Here is a 26422-nt window from a genome sequence, read left to right on the forward strand (position 1 = left end):
TGGAACACCATACTTCTGGATATAGTCCCCAGCACTCAGCAGCTACTCAGCTCACATTGCCATGAAGCATGTCCAGCTGTAGGAAAACTTTCCTGGATAAGCAAATAAGACTTTAATTAGTTGCATACAAGTGTGCAAAACCTCAGCATTATTTCTATGTGCAAGTTCACTGATATTTTTAAAGTAGTCAAATATCTGTTAAAAGAAAGAAGCACTTTACTTCCCAAACTCATAGTTTGCTTTCTAGTGAAGTTCATGCCTCTTTTACCCAGTTTCACCCATGCTTGCTCCTGGGTCATCAAAACCATGAGAGAAGAAACACATGCATCATATTTAAAGAAAGGACTATTTGTGCATAGCTCTGCAAGAGCAGTGTCCTGGTAAGACTTCACAGTTAGAAAAAACAAATTTCAGATTAATCAAGTTCTAAAAAATATTATCACAAAACCAGTTAGTTTGAGAAGTTCTGGGCAGGGAAACATAGGGCAGAGTGAACACTCCTCCACCTCGACTGCTGAAACAGCAGTGGCTGCAGCTGAAATGTAACACAGTACAGAATCTACTTCCTTTGCAATTTCCAGGTGCATATTTGGGGTTCTTTCTGGTTTTCCTGCTTCACATAGTCTTCCTCATTTTTATGTTGAATTTAATGTCTCCTGTGTTCATGAACTTTCACTTTCAGCCCAGTGATCGTCCCTTTTCATTAAAGTTCCGGTTACTCTCTAGCAAAATTTGCATTCCTACAAATATTCCAAGAAGGCTCCACTTCCAGTACATAATCCTTGATTTATGTTTAGATAGCTGAATTGTTTGTTGGAAATCCACTACTGATGGTGGAGGAAAGACAGACATTTGGATTTAAGAATGGATGAGAATTAAGGGTCCAAATTCAATTTTACTTGGGCATTTGGCAACCTGTTTCTATCCCAGCACCCAAGATAGGATTTTTTAGGGTACTAAGTCTGAGATCTAAGAAATATTTCAATATTTCAAACATTTTTCTTGAAACTATAATTTGAACTACATGCTCATTTACCAAGATAACTCTCCCAGAGTAAAAATGGGAAGTGTGTTAAACCCAAAATGAGGTGGAGGCCTTTCCAGTTCTTATAAAGAAGGTATTTTTTCAGTCTTTGGATCTAGTCTGATTAAGCAACATACAACACAGCTACAACCCAGTGTTCCACAAGCAGGAGTAAGGTATTCTAAATTTTGTGTAAATATCGTTGTTTTGTGTTTTTAACTCAAACAAATTAAACATGGCAGTTTAATTACCTATTAAAGGTTCAAAATTGTACAAATGTAAATAAAACTAACTGCATTTGTGTTGTCCTTTTCTAAGAAGAGCAAATGTCATGCTAGATGTTCTGGGGTTTAGTTTATGAGATTTCAGTGGGATTGTTTATACTGGAAGATTAAAGCAAACATCAAAGAGCAACATTAGTCCCAAAAAATGACTGAGAAATAACAAATCCTTAATAAGTCTACAATCAGGTGTGGGAAGTCTTTAATTCAAGTCATTAGAAATAATCTTTTCAGTTTCCAAGTCGAAGAAATTCATGACTGGTCAGGTATGAGTGGTGACTGTGACCAAACAGCCTTATACCTGCAAATAACCAAACTTGCCACATGAAGAGAATGTGATTTAATGTCCGCTCAGCTGTGTGCCTGAGAAAAGATCAAAAAGGACTTATAACAAAAGCAAGATAACCTTTTCCGCAAAGACACTATAGCCCCTCCTGCAGAGAGATCCCTCTTGGAGCAAGAAAGAAATCAGACAGCCACTAAAACTGGAGGAAATCCCACCAAGAGCAGCTGCAAAGAAGCCACCTATGTCTGCTGCAGCAGCCCGCGGTGGGGGAGCTGCACCCCCAGTGCAGAACCACCTCCAGCCTGGTGGGCCCAGGAGCAGAAGCAGTGTGAGAGGATGCAAAGGTTAGAAAAGGTTAGAAATATCCTTCTGTCTTCACTGCTCAGAATGAAGTTCACTTCTATTTCTTGACAAATACGCTTGGCTAAAAATAAACTGGTTTTATTTTGATTCCACTAATGGAATGTTTTAAATAATATTTTTTTTAAATATCAAAAATATTAGCTTTAACTACACATTCATCACATTAATAAATTCTGTTTCCATCATTTTAGCTTTACAGTTAATATTTAAGGCTACAGAAAAAAATGGGTTTGTGTCATTGACAAACTAGGGAAAAAAAAATCCTAGGAATGAAATGTTTCCCTTTACTGGAGAATATTTTAATTTTTTTAAGTTTAAGGGTGTGCAGACGAAAATATTTTGCTGGAATATAAATTAAATGTTTCATTGTGCTTGTATTTTAATCTGTTTGGCCTTTCAAAAAATATCTCTGTTTTCTAAACATGAAGGATTTTAAAATTTCAGAAGTTTTTTTTCTTTCTTATGTGGACACCAGCCTCTGAATATAGTAATAATTGGTGAGTGACTGAAGCATTTTATGAGGCCCTGTTTTGTGGATAATAATAATAATAACTCTAAAAATCTTTAAGCTCTCCTCTTTCTGTCTGTGGGAACACAGTTGAACTAGAGACTGTGTTACTCAGGTTAGAACAATATTGCAAGTAAAATTAAACAAACATTTCATTTTCAAATTGAGTCAAAGCAAAAATTTGCAAACCAACAAACATGCAGACTTTGGATGAACCTTGTGGTAATTTAAGTTCTGAACTAAGGTATTTTATACAACTTAATTTTTAGTTTAGCACATTTTCTATTTTTGTCAGGAATTTATCCATGTCTGAACTTCCCTTTCAAGGAGGAGCTAAAATAGCTCAACCATAGGTATTAAAAAAATCTTACATTTAGAACTAACTAAAAATGTCTTTTACATAGTTTCAAACACTATCTTTTCCATGTAGCCAAGTTTCTCAAGATACATAATCTTTCTTCATTATATTTTTTCAGTCATAAGAACAAAAATCCTTTGTTTTCTTCACAGCTTTGGACAAAAATTAAAATGTGTGTAATTACATCCCCAAATCCCAAATAGTTTCAAAATGGATCCAAAGAAAACCTACAAAATCATGTTTGCTCTTCAGCAGATCTAGAGGTGAGTCCTTGGACATTTCAGATCCTGAATTTCAACCTTCCCTTTTTTTGCTTATCAAACTACATGGTAAAAACCCACTTGGTGTCATAAGCACGTAGTGTAAATTCACAAAATTTATGTGTGAAAGTTCCAATATGAAGAGTGCTGAATTATGCAGGGAGCAGACAGGGGAATGTGGATTTTAGGAGGTGCTCTTGCACTGTATACTGTTTTTTCTTAAAATTCTGGCAGTGAACAGTCCACAATACAGAAAAATGTGATTCACTGCAGAAAAAAATATAGACTGTGTCTATCTTTTCTCAATCCAGAACTTATGAAGGTAAAAAAATGTAAGAACCAAAAAATTAAGGAGTCAATTGCTTTAAGCTTAACCTGTAAGTGAATCACTTCCAGCAGTAATCCATTATACCAGCGGTAATTTTTTTCCATATAAAACTGTTGAGTACTAAAGCATACCCGTTGCATATATATTTATGTTTGCATGCATATATGCTTCTATATTTGTCCATGTAAATGTAGGGGTTAAAGACAATTTTAGATATGAAATATGACATACCTGGTTTTGCCAAACTAAAAGCAGAAATTGAAACAAACCTGATATCTTGGTTTCCACTGGGATTTTTGAACAATGCATTTATTCTTCTAAGTGATAAGTAATTTCCCCAAAATTTCTTGATTATAAAAATTATCAAAATGAATTTTCCAACTTTTCTTTTTAAGACTGATTCCACAACTGGATAGCAACACTCAAATGCAAAATTATTTAGATTTTGCAACGTATTATCAAGAAAAAAGTGACCACTGAAATGCAATAAGGGACAAGTGAACTTGGGAACCCAGGCTATGGAATAAAATGGGGCTGTCAAACAACCAGTTTAACACTGCCTAGAAGAAAGAAAAATTACACTTCTAGTATTGGAAATATTAATGGATTTATTGTTGTTTCCAAATTACAAGTGCTAAAATTATTTGGGAAAACTCAGAACTTTCATGCAAAAATGTTTTCTTTGTTGAATGCAAACCAATCCGTTAAAACACAACTTTAATACAACATTTTTTAACATCCTTGTCCATCACCCATGAAACTCAAGTCATTTACAAGGGAAAATAATTAGAAATCCTGTAATTGGTGTGTGTCAGAATGAACTGGCATTCTTACACTTGGGCCATACACAATGACAGCTTTAATTTCAAAGAATTGGTAAGTACATAACAGTGACAGGACTGGCCTTTCTCCAGAACTGACTATTTTCTTCACTGCATTCAACTGTAAAAAAATGGGCGGAAGGAAAAAGCGTACATAAAGAGAAACTTCTTGATTACAATTCATGAAAGTATAGGATCCTTGATGCCAGAAGAGGGTTTTTTTGGTTGTTCTTAATGTAAGAAAAATAGATAGAAAATACATCCTCCTCTTCAAATAAGAACTTAGTTAATTACAGTTGCTCACAGGAAACAGAGACCCAAATAACAGAAGGTTATATATTAATTAATGGAAGAAATAACTCTAAAAGAAGACAGAGGTGACTCTGTCAAAATAGATTTTGCTAACAATTCCCTGAGATTTTAGTCATTTTACAAGAGCACTGTGTTTCAGTATGCAAACAGAATTATATAGTCACCATCTTGAAAAGGGTGGGCAATGAGAAGAACAGCCTCTCATGAATAAATGCATTTGGATCCAGGGCTCCGAGTGTTTGCACAGCTGCTCACCTCCCATGGGATAAGGGGAGAGTCAGAGGAGAAACAAGCATCAGTTCTCCAGATGTGATCAGGCTGCATGTTGCAATATGTCCTGCCCAGATTTGTCAGCTTTAACAAGGATATAATTAAAGTGTTGGAGATGTTATTAATAGTACTGTCTATTTTGATTATTTTGATCTCACCATTCAATACATACACGCATAGTATTGGACCAATGCACCATCATTCATGTGGCTAGCAGTCTCTTTTGGAGAAAATAAGGATGACATACAAAGTTAATACCACCACTAAAATGTTTACTAGAGATGGCAACGCACTCAAATGATCAAGAATTACAGCACTTACAGTAGTGAAGATACTTGTTTGATAACTGAGAAAGATCTCAAAGCACATTTTTACATGGCATTCTCACATTTCAGCTACTTTGAGTATTTCTTTGAGAAGAGTGATGACTAGCTGAAGTCACCATGCACTTTTTAAATAACTGGAGAGATCTCAGTGGGCTCCAACCAGAAGGATTAATTGGTGTATTTCATGCCTTGATAAAATTCCTGTAAATCTCTAAAGCAGGACCACACTAAGTCCCAGCTAAAATCCAGGTACACTCTTTATCAGAACATGAGCAGGCCTTAGCCACTTTCTGTCTGGCAGCACATACAGTTTTACATAGCTACTTATACGGAACAGGATTCATCCCATCCGTCACTGGTAATCATGACTTTATAATGTCATATAGCAATGTTATCTAAAGGTGCAGCTGAGGCCAGTGCAAACAGCCTTAATTGAAAACAATAGACTTTCCATGGGCCAAAGCACTTACAACCCACATAAATAAGATAATAAAAGAGGTGAGAAAGTTAATAAGTTTGATCAATATTGTCAAGTTTATATTAACTGATGAAAGTAAGAAAGACAGTAACCTATGCCTGAATGCACATACAGCCCTCCAGTGAATGTCTGTTAATGTCCCCTGGATACATTAATCCACAGAGGATATGAGTTGTTACAACATTTGAAGTCCAGGTCTCCATTAGTACAAGCTCTTGCAACTCACATCATTAGGCTGGGAAGTTTCTTGGCTTAACCCGTCATGTATCAGCAACAGATGAGCAGGTAGACAATGTGTTGACATTGAGGACTAAGGAGAAAAATTGAATAAATTGTTGTCTTAGTTCATCAGATGAACCTTGGTAATTAACCTTGAGCATAGTATTTGTTAAGTAAAATTTATCAGTTTTAAAGCACCATCACGTTTGCCTTGACAGTTGCACATAAAGAGAGAGCTGACTTGTTAAGCTGCAGTAACTCTCTGTTCCAAAGAGCTCTTCACAGCCTTCTTGTTTAAACAAAGGTGGTGTAAAACTACTCAATTAAAAACAAGGAAAAAGATTAAATATGAGCCAGCAGTGTGCCCAGGTGGCCTAAAAGGCCAACAGCATCGTGGCTTGTATAAGAAACTGCGGCCAACAGGACAAGGAAAGTGATTGTGCCACTGAACTCGGTGCTGGTGAGGCCACACCTTGAATCCTGTGTTCAGTTTTGAGCCGCTCATCATCAGAAGGACATTAAGGTGCTGGAGAGAGTGCAGAGGAGGGTGATAAAGCTGGTGATGGGTCTGGAGTCCTATGAGGAGTGTTTGAGGGAACCTGGGCTATTTAGCCTGGAGATAAGGAGGCTGAGGGGAGACCTTATTGCTGTCTACAACTACCTGAAAGGAGGTTGTAGCAGGGAGGGTGTTGGTCTCTTCTCCCAAGTAGCAAGTGATAGGACAAGAGGAAATGGCCCCATGTTGTGCCAGGGGAGATTTAGATTGGATATTAGGAAAAAATTCTTCACGGAAGGGTTTGTCAGGCATTGGGAAGTGGCAGAGTCACCATCCCTGGAGGTGTTTAAAAGGCATTTAGACAAGGTTCTTAGGGACATGGTTTAGTGCTAGAGTTAGGTTATGTTTGGACTCAATGATCCTGAGGGTCTCTTCCAACTGAAATGATTCTATGATTCTATGATTCTATTGTAAATTTATGGGCAGTAGTTTCATTCTCTGTTTTCCTTCTTTCTTTATATGTCACATCGCCTCTGAACAAACACCCACTGTTCAAACACACCAGACACAATATCAAACATTAGTGTGACCAGGCTGTGAACATGCTGCCCTCATGTTTAGGACTTGAGATTGCAGTGGAGAAGATCTGAGTGTTGATCAGGCAGGCAGGCCGAGGTGAAGAGGGGCAGCAGGCAGGAGGCTTGAGGCAGATTTGGAACTGAAGACGCAGTCCTGAGCTATGGCAAGACGGCTGCAGACAGGTGGGCCAGCAAGCCATCAGGGTGGGGTTTGTCCCTGGTGGAACATGGACACATCACAGCCAGGATGCTGATATTGGAGTGTTTTTCATGTTGCCTAAAGTAAGTAACATCTCACAAGGCTTTGCTGACATACAAGGTCTCCTCTGTGCATTTTCCCTGTATAAAGTAACACTGGAGATGGAAAACATGGAAGAAAGACGGAAAAAGAAAGGGAATATAAAATCCTAAACTCTATACCTTGACTGGACAGAAAAAGGGGCTGACTGTGAGGTGATTTCTTTCTTGGGATTTCTTTCCCTTAGCCAACATGTAACTTAACCTCCTGTCACCATGACACTTAAACTATATCTCTCAGGTGTCTTTCATTTAAAAAGGTAGTAAACGTAGTACTGCTGGTTGGCTTGTTTGTTTTTCAGCTTTCCACAATCTGTTTTTTAAACTTGGATATAACCTCCAAACCAAGTCAGACCTGAGTACAGACTACAAGAACACAAAGATTTCAAAAATTAAAAGCACAGAATTAGACTCCTACTCCAAATTCAGAATAGCAAAATGAATGACCTGATTTTCTGAAGTTCTTACACACAACTCCCACAGATGTCAACAAAAAACTCAATTCAGAGTTTGATTTCTGTGCTTTGGGAATCCGGTAACTTGTCTGGGTACCTAAATATGGGTTTACAAGAGTAGCTATGGGCTTTATTTTTTTTTCAAATGTATAGATCCTGTGTTCAGAGCAGGTGATTGCTTCAGCTCCCAGAAGAGAATTTTGAAAAAAGATAATTTGGCCAGGATCCAGAGTTGGTGAGGAGACATACAGGGGCATACAGAGCCAGTGCTTCAGTCCTTCTCATCAACCACTGGTCCCCATCCATGTATAGGAGGAATCTCAGCCTTTTGTTCTAGTGACACTGTAAATGACCCTGACAGTTCAACAATAGCCCCTTCCGCAGCTGCTCTTTGTTCTTCACATGCTGTTTCCTAAAACGCTGAATTAAATAAATAGTAAATGCATGGCTGGATTAAAGAAACTTAGGCAAAGATTAAAGTGCCATTGTTACATATTTTAAAAAGTAAGAGTATGCAGAAATTATTAATTGCATGGTTTTGATTGTTTGTAATGGTATAATGCACATAACTATAGAAATAAATGGAAAGTGGCAGATTTTTCTCTGAGTGTTTTTATTTGATTTGTCTAAAAAAGATATATGTTTTGTTTTTTGTCTGTCCATCTGTCTATTTCACTGCCAGGAGATAGATTGATAGAGGAACAAGTTCTGCAAATTACAGATCTGAAATCACTAAGGGGAAATGCACTAGAGGCATAATCAGATGGGAAAGTCACAATTTTCATGGTGTATCCACTGCACATGAGATGATCCTTACTGATATAATATATATATATATACATTTTTAGGGTTCTGTTCTTTGTTGCTCTGCATATTCTCAACACTATAGATCCAGCTATATGAGAGGTGATTTTTTTGCCCTTCCCCCACAGCTGTCATGTGAAAGACTTCTCATCTCCCTGCTTTCAGCCTGGCAAGGCCGTGCAGCATTACCCCTTCAAAACAAAACCTTTGTGGTTCTGACCCTAATCTTATCTCTATTTTAATCAAAGAAATTAAGTTTGGAAGCCTAAAGAACTTAGGAACTGAGAGCAACAAAATTACTCCAAAACAGCTTCTTCAAAACAAAGAAATTTTTCCTGCACCCCAAGGTATAAAGCACAACCAAAACAAAAAATGAAACAATACAAAATACCAAAAACCCCATAAGTGAACAAACAACAACAACAAAATAATAACAACCAAAAAATCACTACAACAGTAAATATTGGGTTCTACACATGTATTTCATCTTACCTAAATCTTTCTAGGCATTAGTCTGCAAGATTTCCCTCAGCCCAGATGGCCTTCATCTCTACCTGGAAGACATGAAAAATCCTTATTGCAGAGAGTAATAATCACAACTGCCAATGGGTCAATAGCCTGTTTACTCCCCTCTTCTTCTTAAAGTCATATTCTGTTAGATTTACCATGCCCTTTAATGGCCAGCTGAATATCCATAAGTCTGTTGGTTTACTTTCTAGCATATGCTACCAAGTAACGACATCTCTTGCCGAGCCCATTACTAGTACATAGACATATGTCATTCCTGCCCTGGAAAAAAAATGGCAGATATCAACACTTTGGGTGACAGGGTGCAAGATGACACTTGAGAACAGCTCCTATTTCATAGGGTTTGTAACAGGAGCAACAACAGATGAGTCTCACTCCTACCACATCTGTTTCTAAGGGGTCCATGAAAGCGGATTTTGCAGTATAACTCCAGTTATAGACACAGAAAACTGGATTAGAGGAATTTCATTAATTGATGGAGAACTGAGAAACCCAACATGTGCTGTGGCTGGTTAAGGCAGTCAGGCTGGCACAACAGCAAAGGGCCAGCATGTTCAGCTGCAACAAGCAGCAGAAGAGAGTGCCCTTTCATACTGTGTGCCATGCTGTTGGTACATTATAACCCACAAGTCTCAACAGCAGAGTCCTGGGGACGAGAGAGACCGAAATCCAAGCTTGCAGTCTGGTCTGGGGAAACTGGGAGGAACCATACAGGGCCAGCAGATTGCACAAGAGGTCCCGAACAGCCCGTTGGGACTGTGGCTCTGGGTGTTCTCCTCCTGTCACATCCTGGGCCCAGGCAGACACAAGAGCGGAGCAGCGGGGGCCAGGAGCCCCAGGCGCTTCAGGCAGGTCACAGCTGCAGCAGCCAGACAGGCGCTTCCCCAGCATCCTCTTCACTCCCTCCCCCACCTTCCGCTGCCATTTTTTTCCCCTCTTTCTCTCCATGTGACACTTCATGAGAAACCTGACGGATTTAACAAGTCACGGAGAGAAGGTTTTATCATCCAGGAAGACAACCAAGCCAACCATTCAGATTTCCGTGCTCGAGCAGGCTGCAGGCTTCCCTACAGCCACCCACCTCCCAGGGGCCACAAGGAGAAGAGAGAAAATTAATTTCTGTTCTGCATTCACATTTCCATATGTCTGTACTATTTCCATATTGTATAAACTACTTGAATGGGTTTCCAAGTGTCTGGAGGGTAGACAGAACGGTAGAGGATGCTGGATGCTGACAGCAGGGATGTTGTCATGGTGACAGAGAGGGGAGCCCCAGTGGTTAGAAACTTGGTGGCAGGTAATTAAAGATGCCCAGAAGTCAGGGACAAGGGTTTGATACTGCCCTGTTACCCTGAGGCAAATTTCAAATGAAGATGAAACCTTCTGCCCCATGCTCACAATTAATGCTTCCAATTGTGCTCTTGGGCACAGGGATCCACAGCTTTTGCATTCAACTGAGGGAAAGTACTGCTCGTAACAAAATACTGAATCATCATTTTCCTGTGCATGCTGTTATCTGTGTTTTTTCAGTGACAGTATATAACTGAAACAAAATCCCCAGCCAGCTGCAGATGAGCCTGTAATTGGTGACATCAAGTTTATTTGGCATTCATTATTCATTATTTAATTTGTCAATGAGTAAAAGTGTTCTGAAAATGTACCTGCCCATTCACAAAGATCTGTCTGACTCATTATAGGGTGAATGATGATATGATTTACAAAAAAAAAAAAACGAAACAACAACAACAACCAAAAGAAAAAGCAAAAACACTTGCTAGGATAAGCAAAACAAAAAAAAAGGGCGCTGCTCTTTCAGTTTGCAAATATATATGGTTCAGCATGACAAATGAAATTTCAACTTGCTTTCCTCTATGTTAGTAAGCATATAATTACGTGCAGTTAATTTATTTGCATTCATTATATCCACATGGATACTTATCCATGTGAACTCACAGAGGTAGATGTGTTGCTACAGGCAGGGTCCTGTACATGACATGATTTGGTGACTTTGCAGTTTATCCTTTGCTGCAAAATATGTTCCAGATACTTATCTCTCGTCACGCACAAAAGCAGCCCTAGTGAAGCCTGTGTGGTGCATGGAAAAACCTGAGCATGTGAGCTGAATATCAACTGCAACAGTCATGTCTTCCTGCACTAGCAAGCATACTGAAACAATAGGACAGAGACCTCAGCAACATCTTTTTTCTTAAAGGGCTGAGAACTCAGAAAATCTGATCCTAGGAAATTATCATTGGAAAGTATGGGAACACTGCAAAATAATATAGCATTAGTAGCAGAAAATTATATGTCCACATTCAAATCTGAATCTTCATTTAAACTTATCTGAAGCTCCTGGAAAAATGCCCAAATTCCCAGCAGTGATGCAGAATCTAGGGATCTTGGCACAAATTTTAGATGTTTTCTGGCTTTGTAGTGGGATGCCTTTCACCTATAAACTCATGCAATTATACATGCACAAATCTAGATGCATGATTTTTTAGTATCCGTTTGCAGGAAATGTTACTCTACCTAGTGCAATGCATCTCACTAAACAAAACTCAGATACATGAAAATATAAAATGACTGATATGTATGTCACTTTTTTACATTCAAAGTCTTTCAGAGTGATTTTATCTACTGCATGTTGCCTACTCTATACTTTATGCTATGTTAACACTCACTATAAAGCCACTCATTACTGTGAATTCAGTAAAAAAACATTCACAAGAAAAATCAGACTCTTGGTTTTGTGCTGTTAAAAGCGCTGAGGAATCAGGCCTTCTCAATATTATTTTAAAACATTGAAACGTATGACATTTTAAAGAAGTAAGGTGCACACACAACCTCAGGTCTGCCCTTGATCACTACCATATTGAAAGTCTTTTCTCTTTTGGCTGATTACAGCCACCTTCACTTGTAGTGGGTAGGAGGCCATTCATTCAGCTCAACACCTGGCAACCTGCCTTGCTTCTGGAGCTAAATTTATGTGTCATGGACTTTCAGAGGAAAAAGACAGTGATAGATTCTTCAATACCAGTTACTACATTTAATGAAGGAAAAGAGTCTTATTACCGCAGTCATTTGTTACCATAGCTTCCCATGTTAAACCCAAAGAAACCGTTAGAGCATCTTTCTACCAGAGGCCAAAGATTTTAATTCAATTACACTCATTCTGAATGCAATAATTTGAGTTTAGCAAAAGCATATCTTCCCAGTAGCCAACCATGTTCAGTTTGAATGTGCATGTTATTTTTCATTTCAGTTTCTGAGGTTTTGACTTCCAGCCACTGGTTCTTCTTCTTCTAGAGTGTTCTTGACCCAGGAGAATATTTAGTCATTGTAAGCAAGTCCCTTCTTGATCTTCCTTTTGATAAACTGTTTGCTGTGGTCCCTTGTCAAGCAAGGAAGTAACCTGGGAAGAGAAAAATCTAATTCTGTTCGACTTAGCTCTGTAGCATCACCTTTTCAGAGCATGGTACCTTGCATGCCTACTCTATAATTTTTGGCTCATAAGTCGGCTCTTACCCTGACACAAGTAACATGATCACTGCCGTTAAATGATACTGCTTTCTGCCCTCCCCATAGAAGTCTATAACACCTTTATATGCATCAGAGTGATTTTTAGTCCCTTGAGGAGAAAAATCCCTCCCTTTCTCTCTTTTTCCCCTATTCCCCTCCGCCCTAGCCCTGCCCCACTCCACTGGGGAAGTCAGCAGCTTTATGCTCATTTTAAAGACTGGCAAACAGAAGCACAGAGAAGATAACACCTTACTCTGTATCACATATCAGACAAGGGCAGACCTCTGTAACCTAAGTCTCCTGGCTAAATCTTGCAATGCATTTGTAACGCTAGTTCTGCTATGTCTAATCCTTACTGCTGGTTGTCTCCACTACACACACAGACTGTCAAATTTCATAGTTTCATATGTTAAAATGTAGCAAAGATATCTAGTATTGCCACTTTTTTTCAGGAAACTTCTGTTTGATTCCCTATAAGGCACTTGCAGATTTGGTGCAAATCTACTAAAATGGGGTTTTCTGCTTTGGTTTCATAACAGACAGAGAGCAAATGTAGGCAGGCGGGAAATCAAACCACTCTTACTCCTAGTTTAGCATGTTCTGCTTAAGCTGCATACCAAAGAAAACATAAAACAGAAACACCTCACTGTAGCAGAAAAATAAATGAAGGAATCTGGACATAAAACATCAACAGTGAACCCTGTCCCCTGTATTCAGAACACATCAATCTCCCAGACTAAGACAAAGACAAACTCCTACCAGCAAGGTATTGATCTCCTCCATATTGCACACACAAGCATTTCCTGGAAGTGTCAGATGGTGGATTTATAAACTCTGTAAACATTAGGAGCATAGATGTGCATTTAGTGAATTGTATCAGTATTACAGATGCCATGCAGTCTCACGTGATGTTTGATCTGAAATGAGCAACCTGTGGTTTATAAGTTTAGTGATTTAATTATTGTGAAATCTCAGTGTAGACATGCAATAGTAAGTCAATTAGCTTGTGGTCAAGTCAGGCAAAACAGATTCATGTCACAGATGTAACCCAACAGAGCAAAAAAGGAAGATAAAAAAAAGAAAGTTATGTTCCACAGCTTATCAGGTCATTACTTCCTATAATAGAAGTTAATGAAGATGCTAACAGACATATGGGTGTGGACAATCACATGGAAGTGTCTAAGAAGTCTGTGATTGTGCAGGTGATAATCTGGGGCTCCTCCATAATCAAACTCTGGCATGGAGACAGGCTAACATTGTTAGGATTACGAGACCATTAGAATGCACTGCCCCACATTTCAAATTCCACCATCATTCTCCTCCTCCTCTCTCCTGCCTCTTGCCAGCAGCAACCACATATAGACTCTTCCCACAGTGCAAGATGGCCATCCCACTTCTGATTCCAGGCTGGATTTAGTTTGGGAGCAAAAGTGTGTCTGCATGCACATAACTGCACAGCTATGGTGTAGGGCACATATCCATGTGTTCATTCCTGCCTGTCTGCCTGTTTGTAACTGTGTGAGAAAGCTTAGGAAAGGTTTAAGAAACTGCTTTCCCTTCTGCTTTCTTGGGTATTTTCTATTGATTGCTGCAAGAATACTTCAGTTACGATTCTGATTCCCCTGATTCCTTTGGGTTGCACCTTATCATTAAAGCAGTACAACTTTCACAGCATTGCTGGTCCTTGGGGAAGAACGAGAACTAGTGTTTCTGCAGGTTTTCTCTGGCGGGGGTCCACAGAGAATGAAGAGGGAAATCTCACTGCCTCACTCACAGAGGGATGAACACAAACCATTCCGTGTATTTTGCACCTGCAGAACTTGCTTGTCTGATCCTGCAAAGGATACGTTTCTGCTTGTCAGGTTTTAGTTTAGGTGGTACACATAGGGAAGAAATCTGAGATGCAAAGGAATCATTGTCAGAGTTTGGTGGAATCCAAAAGTCTCTAAATTTTTACTATGTCTACTCAATTTTGCGGGTATCTCTGATTTTTGCAATATTAATAATTTACATAACCTCAACTAGCAATTCCACAACTGTTTCAAAGTAAAACTGATTAGCAAAATGTCATGTAGGCACACACCTTCTTGAAAACTGCTTCTATGTTTAACTATGAACAAATGTTTGATAAATATTTAGCTTTGTTTTGATAACTGCTTTGCATCAATTTAAAGCCCACTAAAGGCTAAAACCATTTCCAAGAATGTAAACCATGAATCGATCTGAATTTACTACTCTGACTTTCCCTGCTACCTGTCAAATTATAGATTTTTTTCCTATGTATATTGCTAGATATTAGGCACTAAATAGATGAAAAGCCTTTCAGACCTGACATTACTATCTCAAAAGATCAAACAAACCTAAAGTCAAGTCTGAGTAAGGGAATCGGAGCAGATGACAGCTTTGATTAAAGACTGAAAGATTCCAAGTGTATTCAGAGATGGCTGGTAAATGGTTATTATCTGTACAAATAAGACACACCTTACTAAGACATGTCTTACTAAGACACATTCAGAACACAGAAATTTTTATGGTGTACTTTTCATTGTGTTTCCCTCTCCTTTTTAAACTTGGAATAGGTTTGTAATTGATCTTACAATTATACATTTTTAAATAAAAAATAGCAGAAAAGATCACAACAATCATGTCCTCTAGCAGATAGTATATTTAGAAAAAACACAATACTCTGGAAAAATGCATATGATTATTTCCATCAAACCTGAAAAATATATCAGTTTCCCTAGCTCGCTTACATGCCACAATAAAAAACAATAGACTCTTGGAGTCTGTCAGATCTCAGATTAATAATAAATGAACACAACCTTTCACTGTTCCATTGCTGAAGATCATTGCAGCATAAATACTAACAGGAAACAGCAATGTTAAATGTACTGTTTAATGGATACATCATTTACAACAGCAAAATGTATCCAAAATTCACACTAAACTGAAAGGATCAGGCAAATCTTAAAAAATAGTGTGCTTTGGAACACATGATATTTTATGGAAAAATATTTTGACAGAAATTAGTTTTCAAGGTTTAATTGCAGAAATGTTCAGGTAATTCAGAATTATGTCAAACTGTACAACTACAGCCTTTGATTTGTTGATGCTGCTGAGGTAGAAACATACACTGATTGAGAAATGCTGATTGGGAAGGGAAAATGGATGAATGTGCAAGAAAGTTCGCAGGAGGAATAGTTCAATAATGTACAACCTCTTTCCCTTTCCAGGAAATGGGCTAATTTCTAATCTGTTCCTCTTCCTTTATCTGGATTTTCATAACAGGGCACAGGTGACAGCAAATTCAGCCAGGTGATGGATAGACGCAAGATATAGAAGAAATGCTACTACCAGCATGGTGCAGAGCTGGAGCACCACTTTGTCACAGTCTCAGATGATTAAGTAGGAGACCTAAAGTTGTAAGCAGAATTTGGTAGAGAGAATGAAACAACCCAATTCAGAATATGTTCATAAGAGAGACTTCTTGCATGATCTCCTGGACCTCTTGCACAACCTACTTGCCATAGTCATATTCTACAGAGTGACAGGGGCCATTAGAGTTTATCTTTTAGAAAATGAAGACAACAAAATATCTAACACCACCACATTTTAACAATGGCCAGATGGAGAGTCACACATTTATGAACTTTCCATAAGAATGCATGAAAACCGTGACGATGAGGAGGATCTCAGAGTCCCAATACCTAATCAGTTACACCAGCAGTATCTGCATCCTGTTGTAACTAGAAGAGTAGGCAGAAATGTGTGTATAGAAATAGAATATATTAGAAATAGAATATATTAGAGGGAATATTTCCTTCATTTAGCATATAAGTAAAACTACTAGTAATATACGAATAGTAACCAAATGTACTGTCAAAAATCTGTTGAAACCATGCCTCATCCTGAAACAGTTCAAAGGCTTACCCTGTTTAGTTTATCCATAAGGCAAGGCAACTTGCTTGTGGCCTACAGCTCTTCATATTAAAAGAGATTTCTGATGACAGACCACTCTTTAATCTAGCAAAACATGCTCACCAAGTGATCCCAGTGTAAAAATAGACCCTGGATAGACAAAAACTGTGAAAAAAATACAGCAATTTTTAACAGCTACTTCAATATCTTAGCTAGTAAGGCACTGGGTTGCCTGTTTCCTAACAGGTAAATAAAAATGGCTTTAAAAAAAAAAAAAAAGACAGAAAATAAAGATCAAGGAGATAACATACTTACAAAATTACTATTAGTGCCTAAATTTCTTTGCCCATTACAGTGTGATCATATTTTTCCCTGGATGCCAAGTGTGTGCCTATAGCTAGGGACTAGTCTGCTCTGTAGGAATTTTGCTGGCTGCACTATATGTTGCTTAGGGTGTGCTCCTATATAATCTGTCACCATCCAAAGGGATGAGACTGCTTTGGAGGCATTTCACTAAACACAATGTCGCTTTGCTCTCTCTCTGTGACCATCTTTACAAAGATCTTACTGCATGACCCCAATGCTTTGATTTCCTTAAAGATGCTACATCGGTTTTCTAATGCGCAGAGAGAGAACCCATAGTAAATAGTAAGTGTCAATGTAAAATACATATTCAGGAACAGATAGTATCTTTGGAAGAACTGGAAATGTACTCCTGGATTTTTACAGCAATGGTGGGCAGAATTACTCAGCTATTCCTTCTTAACACCTCTCAGCAACTTAAAGATAAATTCCTTTCCCCATACAGAAGGGAGGAGGAAGGGCAGCCACTGCTCCAACCTCTGTGGGCAAAAGCCTAGTTCTGTAGAAAACACTTTTCTTTGAGAAAAGTCTATTACTCTACTCTAGAGTCCTCACAATCATCACATTGTCGCTTTGCTGCTATAAAGGCCATAAGAGACCCAGCTAATTGACCTCTGGAAAAAAGATATATTAATAGTGACAACTCCTCTTTCCTGCATTCCACAGAAAGCAAGGCCAACTTCATTCAAATGTAAAGGAACAGGATGAAATTTGATTTCCTAATGGCCCAGAGACAAACGTAGAAAGAGCACTGAAATAGGGATGGGTATCTCCAGGCCTGTGTGTTCTGGTCCTTCTCTGTTTTGCAATCAAAATCTCAGACTGTCTTATGACCAAAGCTAATCATGCATGAATATTGTATTTTCCAATATCATACCTTCCTTAAATACAAACATTAACAGAAAATAGCTAACAAGTTCTTCAAGAAATTGCTTTATGTTTTCAGTATAGAGAAAAGGCAAAGAGAATGAATAGATGTCAGTAATCAACCACTATCACATTCCTCGCACAGTTCGCACTATGCTTTCAAAGTTTGACTTTCGGCCATGCTTCTGAGGTTTCTATCATTTCCCTACTCTTTTCCTGCCTTGTCCTGCTGTTGCCACTTACCTCTGGACTATTATTTGATTAGCTGGCTCTAGGGAATAAGCTATCAAATTCAATATGCCTAAAACCATTCAAAAAAGGAGCACCAGAAAAAAGGGCAAGGTCATTACCATTCAACTCTCAGGAATTTCAGGCTTGGCTTTCCTAAAGCCCTCATCTTGTTAGTCCAGTGTCCACTGCAAGAAGTAATACATCCAACAGGACACCACAATATAAATAATGTGTGTGGATTTCCAAATCATTTTGCTAAAAAGATAAAAACCAAAATCCTCAAGTGCTTTTCTGCTTGTTCACTTTGTACCTTTTCCACTGCTGCACAAATCTAGGGCTCAGGAGGGCAGATAAATCAAAGGATGAGTCACAGCTTAAGATAGCTATATTTTGGAGTTTTTTAAATTTTTCTCCTTAATGTAAAGGTGATTGTACATCATTAGGAGCTAGTGGTGTTATTACTGAAAAACCGTATCAATTATATCAGGTTTCCATTAGTCATATACTGCACATTCCCTTCTGCCATCCTTATTATATGCTTATTTTTCTAATTCTAGGAAAATGAGCAGGCTAGATTCTCATACATGAGAAGCTTTGAAACCAATGGGTTTACTCACAATGATAAGTCTTATTCAGCACACAAAAAAAGAAAAAGGAAGGAAGAAAAGGCCTCAGCTCTGTCACTGCGGGCGTTGCTTCCACATTGTTTCACTTTTCATGGCCTGAGGATCCCTTCTTCACTGTTTTCTCTCTGAATGTTTTCAAGAGCAGTCTCATCTCGGGGTGACTACGGACTTCACTGGGAGGACTTTGCAGTCTTCTCAGGCATCGTCATTGCAAAAGCTTCTATGTTAAATCTCCAGATGCCTTGCAAATATTTATTTGTCAACCTCCATTGCACTCAATGACATGGTCTTATCGCCAACAGGCAAGCTGAAATAATGAGAAGGTAAGTGACCTTCCTAAAGCTATAGTGGGAGCCAGAGGTACATTTCCTAGTATATTTTAAGTATCCTTGCTTTTCCCTAGTCACAGTAGTACATTTTCTTTGCTCACCTGCAATTTTGGTGGCAAGGAAGTTCACTGACCATCCAAATTAGCAGGGTATTAAAGAAAAACTGGCTTCACTTACTGTGTAAGTGTATCATGGGAAATCAATTCAAGCTAACACTGGTCCAGTCACAGAACATTCCTTGTGACAGCCTGATACCAGAATGATGGATGTCCAGTGCCAATTACTATTTGGCACAGGCCTTTAGCCCAATGCTAAAGTTCCAGAAATCTGCAGAAAGAAAGAGTAAAACCATCTCTATTTTTCTATATTCCTCAAGACCAACACACTTGCAAATAGGAAAAGAAGAAACCACAGCAAATGTCATGTGTATTATAAACCTCAAAAGCTTTTTTCTACATGCCTTCTTCACACCCAGGCACTCACTAAATCTGGCGTATCAGGAAGAATTCACTCAGGGGACTGTCTTGTTGATCCCTATCAGGAGCCAAGGAAAGCAATTTTCCAGGGAAGACGCACATAAGACCCACGCATTTCTTACCAATATTTGACTGAGGACAGAGTTATAGAAAGAGGAATAAAGCAAAGCTTATTCCTCTTACACTGAACAGCCAGCCAAGAAAGTGGCAGCCAGAGTCTCAGCATAATCAGATCATCACACTGCTCTGCAGTGTGGCCAGCCTTTGTTTCCTTTATTTGCTTGTTCATTACTTCTCCGTGCTGAAAATCAAAGCTTAAGGGCTGACACCCGTTCCTAATGAATCTGTGTGACAGACAGAAGGGACACGATCATTACTGCCATGCCAATGTATGCAAATACTGCTTCTGTTCAACTGCCCTTTCCACATCACTTGATCAAATTGGACTTGTTTCTTGCAGATCACACTCCCCACCAATTTATAAACACCAGCTGTTTCAGAGCCAGAGGTTTTCATGGTATTGTACATAGCCCTTCACTTCCCTTCACTAATAATAATGATCTGGTGTCTTTAAAAAATAAAGCAAAACTACTAGTCATCTGAGTCTAAGAGGTTTAAAGATGGTAGATCTTGTTTCCATCTTTGCTCTACTATTGTAAATTATTATGCTGCAGCTACAAGGAGAACATAAGCCATTATGACCTGCAGTGTTTCTCCAGGGATACAGTACAAAAGTGCTCTATCCGAAATGCAATCAATTCCAGAGATGACTGCTTCCTGCACGCTTCCAAGCTGCTGCTTTATAAAACAGGTCCCCATAAAAGGAGCAGGAAATGCATGACATCGTTTAGCAACCGGTCATTAGAATTTAATGGAAGAGGATTAAAATATAAAAATGCCGTGCCTATAGACCTTCCCATACATTACCGCAGCCTTTGAGAGCAGAAATCAGTGGCGTATTGGTAGAGCCTTAACCCTTTTCACTACCTTCAAAGATGGAAACATACCACAATCAAATTAAAATCTTTGTCACATTAGAAGAGAAAGTCAAATAAAAATCAAACCTCTGAACAAAAGCGGAGTCAAAGGTTAAGTTTCTCCAGTTTATACCATCTCTCAACTTAAAAATTTCTGGACGTAAATGGAAAGCATTCCCTAATCTTGATTTCTCCTTAATTGTCTTTCCACAGGTGCTGTACTGTGGCATTTCTTGTATTTTAGTATTTTTCTCATTTCTACTTGCCCACTTTAAAGTGCATGTGCGCTCCCTCTTGCATACACACAAGGTACAATGAGAACAAACAAAATAACCTCTGAAATTATGTTCCTACCAAGCTATTGTAAAGACATTTTTCAGACTGAAAACACCTGGTGCATGGTATCATATGCATTGATAATAACTCTGGCACAGCTTTTTCCTAGAGCAAACCAAGTATTTACAGCTACATGAGCAGAATACTGGTGATGAAGTCACTCATCACAATCAAAAGATAATTTGAACAGCAGGAATATATCAACCTCTTGAGGCTCAGCTCCCTCTAAATCACCCCCAGAAGGTTCTGTGAGTCTCTCTCCCCTCTGCAAGTTTTAAAACTGACAACTGCATGGTGCTGATAACCAATATCTGTATAAATGCTTTTCCCACTATATGTTAAATTGTACCTAAAAATAAGTTACAGACCATCTATCTTTAAAAAGCATATTACATATCTCTTAACTATTATATATCTCTTAAATGATGTCTTTTCAGTGTACTAAGCCAGAGGCCAGAGTGAAGGTATGCTCTTTTTTGGCAACTTTTCCGTCTCTCGTGTTGCTTTGCTCTCCAGTTCAGTACAGTTCAAACCACAGAAGCAACTGGGAGCCAAAGCAATGCCTGGCACCCAAATGACCCGGTCTGTGACAGAGCTACATAGTCACATCTTGCCATCCTGTAGTCTGAGATCATCACCAGCAGAGTACAGTTACAGGAATTCAAGGTCCTCAACTGTTAAGAAAATGCATCTTGTAATACTGTGTTGACTCATAAGGCTTGCCTGACTCACATTAAATATTTACTGTTATTGGTTAGTTTAGTCATCCAATTGTAATAAAAAGTATTCCCTGCTGCTGTGTCAGCCACACTCTGCATCCAAGGTGATGACAGCCAGCCAGAAGACCCTGTCCCCTGTCATCTCCAAAGGAGCATGTCAAGGGCAGGCATCCAACACTGAGAACAGCTGTCCCTCCATAACCAACACCTCCTCCAAGAAGAGCAGTTGCAAAAAGGGTGTAGCTGGAAGCATTGTGATTGTGCTCTGGGTGAAACAAAGGAAAAAAAAAAGTTCTGACCAATATTAGATCAAGCAAACTCATTTCTCTCCCAAAGCACAGAGCTTTAATTCATCACTCTAAACCTATCACTCCTTATTTGACTCAGCATTTGGCAATCCTCTTATGACTTGGGCACAGCATCACCTAACTATACCATCTCTCTAACGAGAATGGTTCAAATCTCCTACCATTGCAATCAGACATAGTATCGTTCATGTCATAAATGTCAAATAAAGTGTTGCTGGTTTTTGTTAAAAATTGTCTTATTCAACCCAGAGGTAGATTTGTTCTACTACTACACACAGGCAATCATATATATAAGAAAAAAAATGTTCTTTATGCCATGAATGACATAAATACCCATACTAAGAAGACTTAGGGTCTCCCTCAGCTATTTCCTCTCCTCCCTTCCAACTGCATGTTTAACACACTCAGCTTTTCTATACACCCGTGAAATTATGCAGTGTTGCAATGATAAAGCTTAAATCAAAATGAACATAAAATATCAACAGGAAACTGTAGCTGCTTCAAATGAATACCCTTTATTGTTGCAGTCATTTAGTGTCTAGGTAGTCTGTGATGCTGAAAAACATCTGAATGACTCATTTAAAACTTCCTCAGAAAAACACACTTTAATTTAACATGCACAGGCTACTGAGAAACATTACCAGTACGGAAATCACCAGCACCAGCCACAAAGGCAAAATTTAAGTCTAACTGTCTATTCAAAGATCAATTTTATAGCACTTAAAAAAAAAAAAAAGTATATAGGAACATAACACAAGAAAGAACATAACACTGTCTCAGGGCAAGGGCCTGCTTTGCTCAGTGTTCTCTCTCCAGCAGTTGTCACAAGTGGACATGTAGGGAAAAGAAAGAAAAGGGAACTTATGTGATCTAGCGACTTTCAACCAGGGAGATTTCCTGACCCTAACATAATCAATAACCCAGTTAGTAAATGTCAACAGAGCTCTTTCCCAAGTACTTGTCCACTCTGCCTTCATCTGCCTTCAATCCTTTTCAGGTTGAAGTGTCCTAGTCCACCTCAGCTGTTCCCACTTTATAGAGTAGGTAATAGTGCATTTGTACAACAGAACTATAGAAGCAGAGTCCCCAGCATCCTCAGGGGGCTTTTTTCTTCCAACTAGCATAAAGTTGGTCCTACAGATTGTACACCGTTAGCAGCTGGATTGCACTAGGCATATTCCAGGACATGATCAAGTTTTGTTTCATCCTAAAGGAATTCTGCTCAGGTTCTTGCAGACTGTCTTGTGTTTGAACTACAGTGCAGCAAGTAAGGATAATTTGAAGATTTGTTTCATAACAGGATGACTGATCTGAACTAAAACTGGTAGATGTACCTTGGTTTTTCTCATACAGCAGCTGTTCCATACCTCTGAATCATCCTTGTTGCCGTTCTCTGAACCTTTTCCACTTTAAGGATGAATTTTTTGAGATGGAAGGACACAGCTGCCAAGATGTCGGCAAATAATGAATACATTTGTTGTCATAAAGAGGTCTTCTGTTTTCTCCTCTATTCCTTTCCTAATATTGCTGAACAGTGGTTTGCTTTTCAGACTGCTGCTGAACACTAAGCTGACAATTTCATGGCACGATCTATAATATCCACAAAGCCTCATTCATGAGTGGTAATGGTCTCTCAAAATGCAACATTTCATATGTGAATTTTAAATTGCTTTCTCCTGTATGTATCACTTTATATTTATCTATCAATCTGATTTTTGACACAGACATACGAAATCTAAGCATTCATAGAAACATTGCCTGTAGCACAAAAGTCGATTACTCAGCTTGTTGTTCCTCACAATGTTCTTTTGAGGCATGTAAGCATTATTATATCTACTTACACACTTTTATATCAATTTTTTGAGAGATTAAACCCACTTGGACAAACAAATTCAAAGAAAGGGAAGTTTTTTCATCAGTGAAGCAAGGAATTCCCCCTATATCCATCTTACTTCTAAAAGATAAAAAAAATGCCACAGCTATAAAGGACTACTGGAAAATTCCTTCTGGTACAGCTCCTTCCAGCACAGATCCTTCCAGCCAAAATGTAATTTGGGAATACTACTATCACCTAAAGAACACATTACAACCTTGGGTTATCATGTTAGAAAAGAGCATCTGAAAGTTAATTATGTTTTTGAATTGCTTGGCTGTTCCTCACCACTTGCCAGGAGTTACCTTTAGAAGGACATTCAGGCGCTCCAGGCACCAGCATTCTTTGCTAATAATAAACAAAGTTCAAATAAGCACAGTTAAGCTCCCTCTTTTTCACATTGAGATATCAAGGGTTTCTAGATGCCTTATCAAGACCCTTCTGACGGTTAGATTGCTTAAACGTTTCCTAAATTTTATACAAAAGTGTCGAATTTTATGAATTTTAACACATGGCACCAGACAATGAGTTCTGAAAAGAGAGTTCTTGAAAGAAAGAAAAAAATAAAAAAACGATTAAATGAAAGAGACATTGTAGCTGGGATCTAACTTGTGGCAGGACATATCACAGATCTTAGATAGCCAATACATCAGACTTTTTAGGGGAACAGCTTGACTAAAAAAAAGCTTGCATTATAATTCCAAATTTTCCAAAAATGTCCTTTGTAGCTTTTTAATTTTCTTTCTTAAGGAAAACTTTTTCAAGGCTGATAGCTATGAATGTTCCACAATCAGCGCAGAGACCACTGAGAAGGAGGATATTAATTTGAAAATACTGACATTAAATATATTTAATACATTCTATTATATAAAGCATATGTATTATATAATTTCAATATATTATGCATATATGTGACGATGTTTTGTGGCTGGAGAGCTTTTTGAAAATGAGAGCTTAGATTTTCCTATACTCTGATTTAGGTCTTACAAAGTAGACTTTTTTGAGGCAGATGCCCTTGTGCCCGGCCTTTCCCAAGATAAGGAATTTTTACCTTGTGTGATGAGAGCTGAACTTTGCAGTGTAGATGAATTACCTTAAGGTACAAACATCTGAAGCACAGTGTGGTTTTGGTGTGCATGTGACCTTCCTCCTCTCTGTCAAAGAATCTTTGCTTTCCAGTTGAAAGGCTTATTTACCTTCATCTGCAACAAAAAGACCCCACATAAAATCCCGAAACAAGACAGAACAAACTCATGCTTTGCGCAAGGCAGAAATCCTTTGGGCATCAGTGAAATTCTTGAAGAAACAGAATTACTGGAGAAATCAAAGCAATATTTCATTATCTGCTGAGCTCTCCCTGCACAGCTCCCTCAGTCCTGGCTGACATGTGCTGCCACAGAAGGGGGACGGAGCAGGACGAGCACAGATCTGCTCAAGTGCTTTGCCCTGTGAACCGTGCAGGTACATCACTGCAAGCTGCTCGTGCAGATGAAGTCACAGCAGGATAAAGACAGCCAAGCCAACACAGATTATGTCTCTGACCATACCAAAATGGGCCAGACACTATAGAGGCACCTGTGTTTGAGGCTGAGAAGTCGTTCTTATCGGCGAGGCTGTACAAATTTAACTCTTGTATCATAAGCCTGGTACGGCTATGCCCTCAAATGTCCCCAAAATGTCCTCAAAAAACATGTGGAAAAGTTCTGCGGGTCCATGCCTGCATCTATACCTAAAAGCTTTTCTTTGAAGGAGCAGCTGTGGGGGATTTCCTTAGAGAAGGATCTTCTCCAAAAATGCTGTACTGTACAATGATTTCTTGATTTGCAGAAGTGTGCTCCATTACGAATCTCTCTTTTTCCCTAAGTGTGATTAACTTAATGCTAAGACATCACTTATTCAGGAAGATCTTCTGATGGCTTGATTTTTCTTTTTCCAATCTGTTGACTGAAATATTTTGTAGCCTTAACTTTTAAATTAAAGTAGTGGTTAAAACAAATAAAACTACAGTTTATAGGCCATTTGCAGCAGTCTGTAGGGATAACCCATTTAGCAACGCTTCCTAAAACTACATGCAGAAAACATCAGAATTTTAGGAAGTCTATTAATCAACAATTATGTCTGTGACTGTATATATACCCACATCTTCAAAGATAGCTACGATTCATACCACTGGACATCCAGGCACTTAGTACCTGGATGAGCTCAAAAGAATACATGAAAAAAACCATACATTCAGGTCAATATATGATGGTGAATCCTCTTAAAAGATCACTTGGCACGGAACTAAACCTGTTAAATGAAGGATTTACTATACTCCGTGGGTGTGCTTTGAAGAAGCTTCCACTGTATTCAATTATTATTGATTCATTAGGTACATGAACTGTACAGCTCTAATTAAAAACCATTTTCTTTTCTTTCTTGAAACCAGCAGGAAACCTTAACTAGATTTACTCTGAACTGAAAAAAAAAAAAAAAAAAAAAAAGTGATAAAAAGATTAATTAGAAAAATGCTAACTCAAATTCCCTGGACTTCTTTGTGTCGATGTCTAAGTACCTATAGTCCCCCCTGCTCTCCCTGAGCTGAGGCAGTGGATGATGTACTCTCCTAAGCTCTTTCATATTTGGCTTCAGCCTGAGCACATGTTGGCTCATCCCACAGGCAGGAGGTGCTTGCTCACACACCATGTCCTTCCTGTCTCTGGCAGGGACAGATCCGAGCACTGCAAATGCCAGACAGAGAAGACAGACACAGAAAAGAATGGCTTTATTTAATTAACTGGGGTTCCGACATATTGACTCACCAAGCCTTTCTTAGTGCAGGGGAAGGGCTGATGGAGCACAGTACTGGAAATGGGTCTGGCCTGATGTCAGGTTGCATTGCAAGAGCT

At 38.7% G+C, this 26422-nt stretch overlaps 1 long non-coding RNA gene across 3 annotated transcripts in view; it reads right to left on the reverse strand.

Annotated features, from left to right (window-relative positions):
- The window catches only part of LOC135578660 (uncharacterized), a 167852-nt gene that overhangs the window by 98743 nt on the left and 42687 nt on the right, over nucleotides 1-26422 (reverse strand). For 2 of the 3 annotated variants that reach the window (XR_010470635.1, XR_010470637.1), the window contains exon 2: nucleotides 8957-9018. This is a non-coding gene — a long non-coding RNA (uncharacterized LOC135578660). Of the gene's footprint in view, nucleotides 1-4004; nucleotides 7263-8956; nucleotides 9019-26422 lie in introns of those variants that run through there. The other variant, XR_010470636.1, reaches the window with a different exon arrangement.

Source organism: Columba livia, chromosome 2, assembly GCF_036013475.1.
Source record: "Columba livia isolate bColLiv1 breed racing homer chromosome 2, bColLiv1.pat.W.v2, whole genome shotgun sequence".
In the NCBI taxonomy this organism is placed as follows: domain Eukaryota; kingdom Metazoa; phylum Chordata; class Aves; order Columbiformes; family Columbidae; genus Columba; species Columba livia.